Source organism: Rhinoderma darwinii, unplaced genomic scaffold (genome assembly GCF_050947455.1).
Source record: "Rhinoderma darwinii isolate aRhiDar2 unplaced genomic scaffold, aRhiDar2.hap1 Scaffold_4381, whole genome shotgun sequence".
Lineage (NCBI taxonomy): Eukaryota > Metazoa > Chordata > Amphibia > Anura > Rhinodermatidae > Rhinoderma > Rhinoderma darwinii.
Window position 1 is genome coordinate 92,860 of NW_027463861.1, and position 7,347 is coordinate 100,206.

At 52.2% G+C, this 7,347-nt stretch overlaps 1 pseudogene; it reads left to right on the forward strand.

The window, feature by feature from the left end:
• Positions 1-4,712: 4,712 nt before the first annotated feature.
• Positions 4,713-6,900, forward strand: LOC142714052 (uncharacterized; annotated as a pseudogene).
• The last annotated feature ends 447 nt before the right edge of the window (positions 6,901-7,347 follow it).

Below are 7,347 nucleotides of genomic sequence, written 5' to 3' on the forward strand. Positions count from 1 at the left end.
TTCTTGAAGACATCTGAGAACAGAGAGTAACAAGGAGGCAACCCTGCCAATGACTGATGTGGAGGAGACTGAGGCGGATGAACATGCACCAGACAGCGGTCCAGAGTTCCAATCCATGACTGGGGCGTGTAGACGGAGCCAAGGCAAACCCAGCAGCACGGGGTTGACGGCCTTGGGCAGGACAAACAAGGAGATGAGCTTAGAGTGAAGAACTCCCACTTGGAGTCTCAATGACTTGGTTACAGACAAAACTGGGTCAGGCAAAGGCAGTCCATCTACCGAGGCAACGATCAACGGCCTTTCCAGCAGAACAGTGGGCAACCGAAGAAGATCCACAAGGTCTTGGCAGATGAAATTAGCTGCAGAGCCAGAGTCCAGGTAGGCAGAGACTGGATGGGACCTCTCGCCAGCGACGATGGTCACAGGAATTAACAGTTTGGAGGAGAGTTCTCTATTAAATGCAGTATCGCCCAGGGTTGTCTCTCCAACCAATCCCAGGCGTTGGGGTTTTTTGACTTCTGGGGACACAGACGCACGACATGGCCAGCGAGGCCGCAATATAAACAGAGTCCAGGGGTGCGCCTGCGCTGTTTCTCTTGAACGGACAGTTTAAGCCGATCCACCTGCATCGGAACCTCGGGTGGAGCAGTAGAAGAAGGCAAGAGGGGTTGCTAGAAGTTGGGCGCCATTCTAGGAAGCCGTCTCTCCTGTCGAATCTCTTGAGATCTCTCTCTGAGCCTTATGTCCGCTCGAGTAGCAAGTAGAATCAGGTCGTCCAAGGCAGCTGGTAGATCTCGAGCAGCAAGTCCGACCTTGATCTCGGGCGATAGGCCATGCCAGAAGGAAGATACCAAGGCCTCATTGTTCCAGGACCGTTCTGCTAGGGTCCGGAACTGGATGGTGTATTCGGCCATGGAGGCGTCCTCCTGACGAAAGGTTAAAGATAGCAGTGGCTGCCGATGAGGCTCGTCCAGGGGTACGGAATAACCGCACGAACCCCTGGAAGTCTTGGGTCCCTGTCGTTTCCAGATTGGATTCGCCCACACCAGGGCCTTGCTGGCAAGTAGGGATATAATGAAGGTCATCCTGTTTCCGTCCGAAGGAAATGCTCGGGCGTGCAGAGTGAAGTGGATATGGCATTGGTTCAGAAACCCCCTGCACGTACTTGCGTCTCCATGGAACTGAGGTGGCAATGGCAGCGAGAACCGAGGATCCCAACTGGAGCTGCCAAGGAGGTGTAGCAGGAGGGTCGATCGGAGGAGCTTGAATAGGAGCAGAGAAGGAAGTAGCTAGCGCCCCTAGCTGCTGTGCCATGGAGTCTACTGCCACAAGAAGTTGATCCTGTCGTGCTCGTAGATCCTGCAGGTCCGCCTGCATGGCTTGGGCGGGCGACAGGCCCTTGAATTGACCAGTGGGGTCCATGGCCTGAGCGTACTGTCATGGCGCGGGGTGTGGACCCACTGGGCCGTACGGGGTAGCAGCTGGCCACAAGGTACAAAACAATGTCTATAGTCCAGAAAGGGTACCTGAGGCAATGTAGACAGTAGCGGAGACACGACTTGACTTTCACTGTAGATGGCACGGAGGCACGGGATACAGGCAGCAGGAACGGGTGACACTGGGAACCGGAAAACACTAGGAGACCATTTGCAAGGCAAACTTAGGTATACAACAACGCTCAGGCAAGGATGAAGTAGGCAGAGCCCTTTTTATAGTCCAGCAGCTTTCTGGGCTAATTACTGATAAATGACAGCTGGACGTGTACTGGCCCTTTAAGGCAGTGCACGCGCGCCCTGCGGTAACCAGTCCCAGAACCCGGAAGTGAGGGCCGGCGTCTCCCTGGAGGGAGATGTCGCCGAGAACACAGATGTCCATGGCCGGAGCCGTCAGAGGGTAAGTCTGAACGACGGCCCTCGGCCATAGACATTACACACACACACACACCACTCCAAAGTAGACTTCAACTGGTTTATTCAGCCATATGTGCAAAGAATACGCACACACATATACATATAATACACACATACATTCTACAGTATATACATATATTTGTATTACAGGGGGTATATAAAAGACAACTTTATAATTGACAATAAAATGGATTGATTATCCGTCCTATGATAACACATAATGGACACGTCAGTGATGAGTTTGGTGATCACCACATAACAAGGCTCCGCAGCGACACCGGGTCTGATGTCTCTTCGGGGTTATCTGGTGGGGGAGGGGCACATACTCATTTATATCCACTCTTATGCAGAGGCTCCAGGATTATTGGGGTCTCTACGTTACTCGTGGTCCCTTTCCATCAAATTCATTAATAATCCAGATTGCACGACGACTCGGTTTACACGCAGGAACATGCAAGTTATTAATGGCTTAAACTAGGTTCTACTAGATCTGTACAGCGCAGTCCGTTATACAGGTGGAGCAGGACAATCCTAGGGGACTATCTGAGGTGAACCTGAGTGATTGGGACACCGCAGTGACCCCTGCAGGAACGGTTATATTACATGGCAGCCATTTACCCCGACCCATAACATTATATCCCCCGGCCTTATATTGTGTAGTTGCCACGTGCGCCCCTCCAGCTCTGACCCGTCGTCATGGACTCCACAAGAGGTGCGCAGGTTCCTGTGGTCTCCGGTACGAGACGTCAGCAGCAGGTCCGGTCAGTCCTGTCAGGTGTGAGGTGCGGCCTCCGGGGACCGGACGTTTCTCCAGCACATCCCACAGATGATCGATTGGATTGAGATCTGGAGACATCTTGAAGGGTTTGTCATGTTCCTCATCATTCCTGGACAATATCTGCAGTGTGTGGGGGGGGGGCGTGATCCTGCAGTGTGGGGGGGTGTTATCCTGCAGTGGGGGGGGGGGTGTGTGTGTTATCCTGCAGTGGGGGGGGGGGGGGCACGTTATCCTGCAGTGTGGGGGGGGGGCGCGTTATCCTGCAGTGTGGGGGGCGTTATCCTGCAGTGTGGGGGGCGTTATCCTGCAGTGGGGGGGGGGGGCGCATTATCCTGCAGTGTGGGGGGGGGAGCACGTTATCCTGCAGTGTGAGGGGGCGTTATCCTGCAGTGTGGGGGGAGGGGGGCGCTATCCTGCAGTGGGGGGGGGGGGGGGGCATTATCCTGCAGTGTGAGCAGACCGGGACCACCCCCCACCAGACCTGGAACACACCCCCACTAGACCAGGATGAACCCCACTAGACCGGGCGTTCGGGAGATGCTGTGACATCACAATTTGTCCCGTCAGTCGCTCAGATCTTTAGACTTCTCCATTTTCCAACATCAACTTCCGGACCTGACTGATCACCTGCTCGCGAAGGGTCCAGTCCCACAACGCAGAATCTTTTGCAAAAATTTTCCATAGATCGTGTTGCAGAGGTCGGGTCCATTCATCGTCAGGTTGTTGTTGGATTTCTGTCCCATGTGACTGATCCCTAATATATCCCCCGATGTCGGGCGCCATTTGTTAGCGAGATGATCAATGTTATTGACTTCACCCGTCGGCCAGCAGGAGGAGGGACAGACCCGCAAATCTTCTGTTTGTATCGCTCTAAAGCGGAAGGACGATCCCCCCATGTCCTGTAATTCCCGGTTTAACTTCTAACGTCACAACTCGCTCTGTTGCCATTCAGTGGGTGGAGCCAAGTCCACCTCATATGCACGTTACCCTGCAGTGGGTGGAGCAGGTTCTAGACTTTCTGGTGAACACGTCCCATCGCTCCTACCGTCAGTTTCACCAGGAGGAGGTGACGTCATGTAAAAACATAAATCACATGAGACAGACACGAACACAGAAATATCATCAGAGGGGTCAGACATTAATCCATAGAGCCGTCCACAGGTTCGCCCTCCATGCCACGGGCGTACTCGAGACTGCGTCGTGCTCCAATGGAAAGTAACGCAGAGACTTCAGGCCGGGTCACAGCTCCATCCCTTCATCCAACTCTCGATTGATCTTCCGGCAGGTGAGATCTCTGCACCTCTCCTCTACCCCCGCCAGCGAGCGCAGAAGTTGATGGATGGGACCTGATGGGGGCGACCAGAGGACGAGTTCCAAACACGGTGAAGTCCTGGGAAAAATCAGAGCAGATAACGGACTGAGGCACGGACTGAGGCAAGAACAGACATGAACCGCCCCACCCCAGTAAGAGCCACGCACACGACCGTAAAATCGCCCGTAGTTGCGGACCCATTCATTTCTAAGGCCGACTGACGCCTTCCCTTATACTTATGGGAAGGTCTCCGTGCCGTAGAAACTATGCGAAAAAAATAGACCATGTCCCATACTTTATAATGGGAGCACGGCCCATAAATGCGGACGGCTGTCCGCCGCCGGCCGTGCCCGTAATTACGGGCCGCAATTACTGGCACTTCCGAGTAATACCATCATACAGACACACACAATGGTGGTAGGAGAAATGTCATCATTGTAAAGGTGAAATAGAAAACACATATGGGAGGGCACAGGGAATATTGGGGTCCTACACACAGTATAGTAAATTATGGGGTAGGTGTTAAGTTCTTACAACGAGTGGAGAAGACTCTCGGGGATGATGCTTTCTGGCCGGGGGTCTCTTAGCGTCTCCTCCAGCAGTGGGCAGACACTTAGCACCTTAGAGCTGCTCATACAAAATTCTCCAGGGTCCACGATAACATCCTCATCTTCTAAGCTGCTGTCAGGAGATCTGCAGGATAGAGGGCAATATGTGTGAAGGAGGAAGACCAGAGGCGTGTAGAAGAAGAAGAAGAGAAGGACCAGAGGCGTGTAGAAGAAGAAGAAGAGAAGGACCAGAGGCGTGTAGAAGAAGAAGAAGAGAAGGACCAGAGGCGTGTAGAAGAAGAAGAAGAGAAGGACCAGAGGCGTGTAGAAGAAGAAGAAGAGAAGGACCAGAGGCGTGTAGAAGAAGAAGAAGAGAAGGACCAGAGGCGTGTAGAAGAAGAAGAAGAGAAGGACCAGAGGCGTGTAGAAGAAGAAGAAGAGAAGGACCAGAGGCGTGTAGAAGAAGAAGAAGAGAAGGACCAGAGGCGTGTAGAAGAAGAAGAAGAGAAGGACCAGAGGCGTGTAGAAGAAGAAGAAGAGAAGGACCAGAGGCGTGTAGAAGAAGAAGAAGAGAAGGACCAGAGGCGTGTAGAAGAAGAAGAAGAGAAGGACCAGAGGCGTGTAGAAGAAGAAGAAGAGAAGGACCAGAGGCGTGTAGAAGAAGAAGAAGAGAAGGACCAGAGGCGTGTAGAAGAAGAAGAAGAGAAGGACCAGAGGCGTGTAGAAGAAGAAGAAGAGAAGGACCAGAGGCGTGTAGAAGAAGAAGAAGAGAAGGACCAGAGGCGTGTAGAAGAAGAAGAGGAGGAAGACCAGAGGCGTGTAGAAGAAGAAGAGGAGGAAGACCAGAGGCGTGTAGAAGAAGAAGAGGAGGAAGACCAGAGGCGTGTAGAAGAAGAAGAGGAGGAAGACCAGAGGCGTGTAGAAGAAGAAGAGGAGGAAGACCAGAGGCGTGTAGAAGAAGAAGAGGAGGAAGACCAGAGGCGTGTAGAAGAAGAAGAGGAGGAAGACCAGAGGCGTGTAGAAGAAGAAGAGGAGGAAGACCAGAGGCGTGTAGAAGAAGAAGAGGAGGAAGACCAGAGGCGTGTAGAAGAAGAAGAGGAGGAAGACCAGAGGCGTGTAGAAGAAGAGAAGGACCAGAGGCGTGTAGAAGAAGAGAAGGACCAGAGGCGTGTAGAAGAAGAGAAGGACCAGAGGCGTGTAGAAGAAGAGAAGGACCAGAGGCGTGTAGAAGAAGAGAAGGACCAGGAGGACCAGAGGCGTGTATAAGTTGAAGAAGAGGAGGAAGACCAGAGGCGTGTAGAAGAAGAGGAGGAAGACCAGAGGCGTGTAGAAGAAGAGGAGGAAGACCAGAGGCGTGTAGAAGAAGAGGAGGAAGACCAGAGGCGTGTAGAAGAAGAGAAGGACCAGAGGCGTTTAGAAGAAGAGAAGGACCAGAGGCGTGTAGAAGAAGAGAAGGACCAGAGGCGTGTAGAAGTAGAAGAGAAGGACCAGAGGCGTGTAGAAGAAGAAGAGAAGGACCAGAGGCGTGTAGAAGAAGAAGAGAAGGACCAGAGGCGAGTAGAAGAAGAAGAAGAGAAGGACCAGAGGCGAGTAGAAGAAGAAGAAGAGAAGGACCAGAGGCGTGTAGAAGAAGAAGAGAAGGACCAGGAGGACCAGAGGCGTGTAGAAGAAGAAAAGGACCAGAGGCGTGTAGAAGAAGAAGAGAAGGACCAGAGGCGAGTAGAAGAAGAAGAGAAGGACCAGGAGGACCAGAGGCGTGTAGAAGAAGAAGAGAAGGACCAGAGGCGTGTAGAAGAAGAAGAGAAGGACCAGGAGGACCAGAGGCGTGTAGAAGAAGAAAAGGACCAGAGGCGTGTAGAAGAAGAAGAGAAGGACCAGAGGTGAGTAGAAGAAGAAGAGAAGGACCAGAGGCGTGTAGAAGAAGAGGAGGAGGACCAGAGGCGAGTAGAAGAAGAGGAGGAGGACCAGAGGCGTGTAGAAGAAGAGGAGGAGGACCAGAGGCATGTAGAAGAAGAGGAGGAGGACCAGAGGTGTGTAGGAGAAGAGGAGGAGGACCAGAGGCGTGTAGAAGAAGAAGAGAAGGAGGAGGACCAGAGGCGTGTAGAAGAAGAAGAGAAGGACCAGAGGCGTGTAGAAGAAGAAGAGAAGGAGGACCAGAGGCGTGTAGAAGAAGAAGAGAAGGAGGAGGACCAGAGGCGTGTAGAAGAAGAAGAGAAGGACCAGAGGCGTGTAGAAGAAGAAGAGAAGGAGAAGGACCAGAGGCGTGTAGAAGAAGAAGAACTAGAGGCGTGTAGAATAAGAGAAACATCAGAGGCGTGTAGAATAGGAGGTGAAGAGGAGCTGGTGAGATGATAGAGGTGAGGTAGCGAGGACATGATGATGATGATGATGATGACGCATATGGACCATTCTTTGGTCATTCACACAGGACTTATTCTACATCAGACGTCTCCTGCTCACCCTCTCGCTGTCTCCTCGGATTCTTGCAGTGGTGACATCTTGGGGAGGCCGTTCCCTCCATAGCTGTGATCATTCTCCAGACTAAGACGCTGGAGACGAGCGGACACTGCATCCTCGGACATGTGGAGTTTCATGGCCGGACCCCTGAAGGATGGATGGTGGAAACATAAGAAGCATATAAGGGAGCGGATACAGTCTATCTATAGAACACGAGTCATGTGGAGGAGCGGATACAGTCTATCTATAGAACACGAGTCATGTGGAGGAGCGGATACAGTTCATGTGTGCGTATATATATATATATATAATGATGTGGAAAGTCTTCAGGGCCGTTCATCT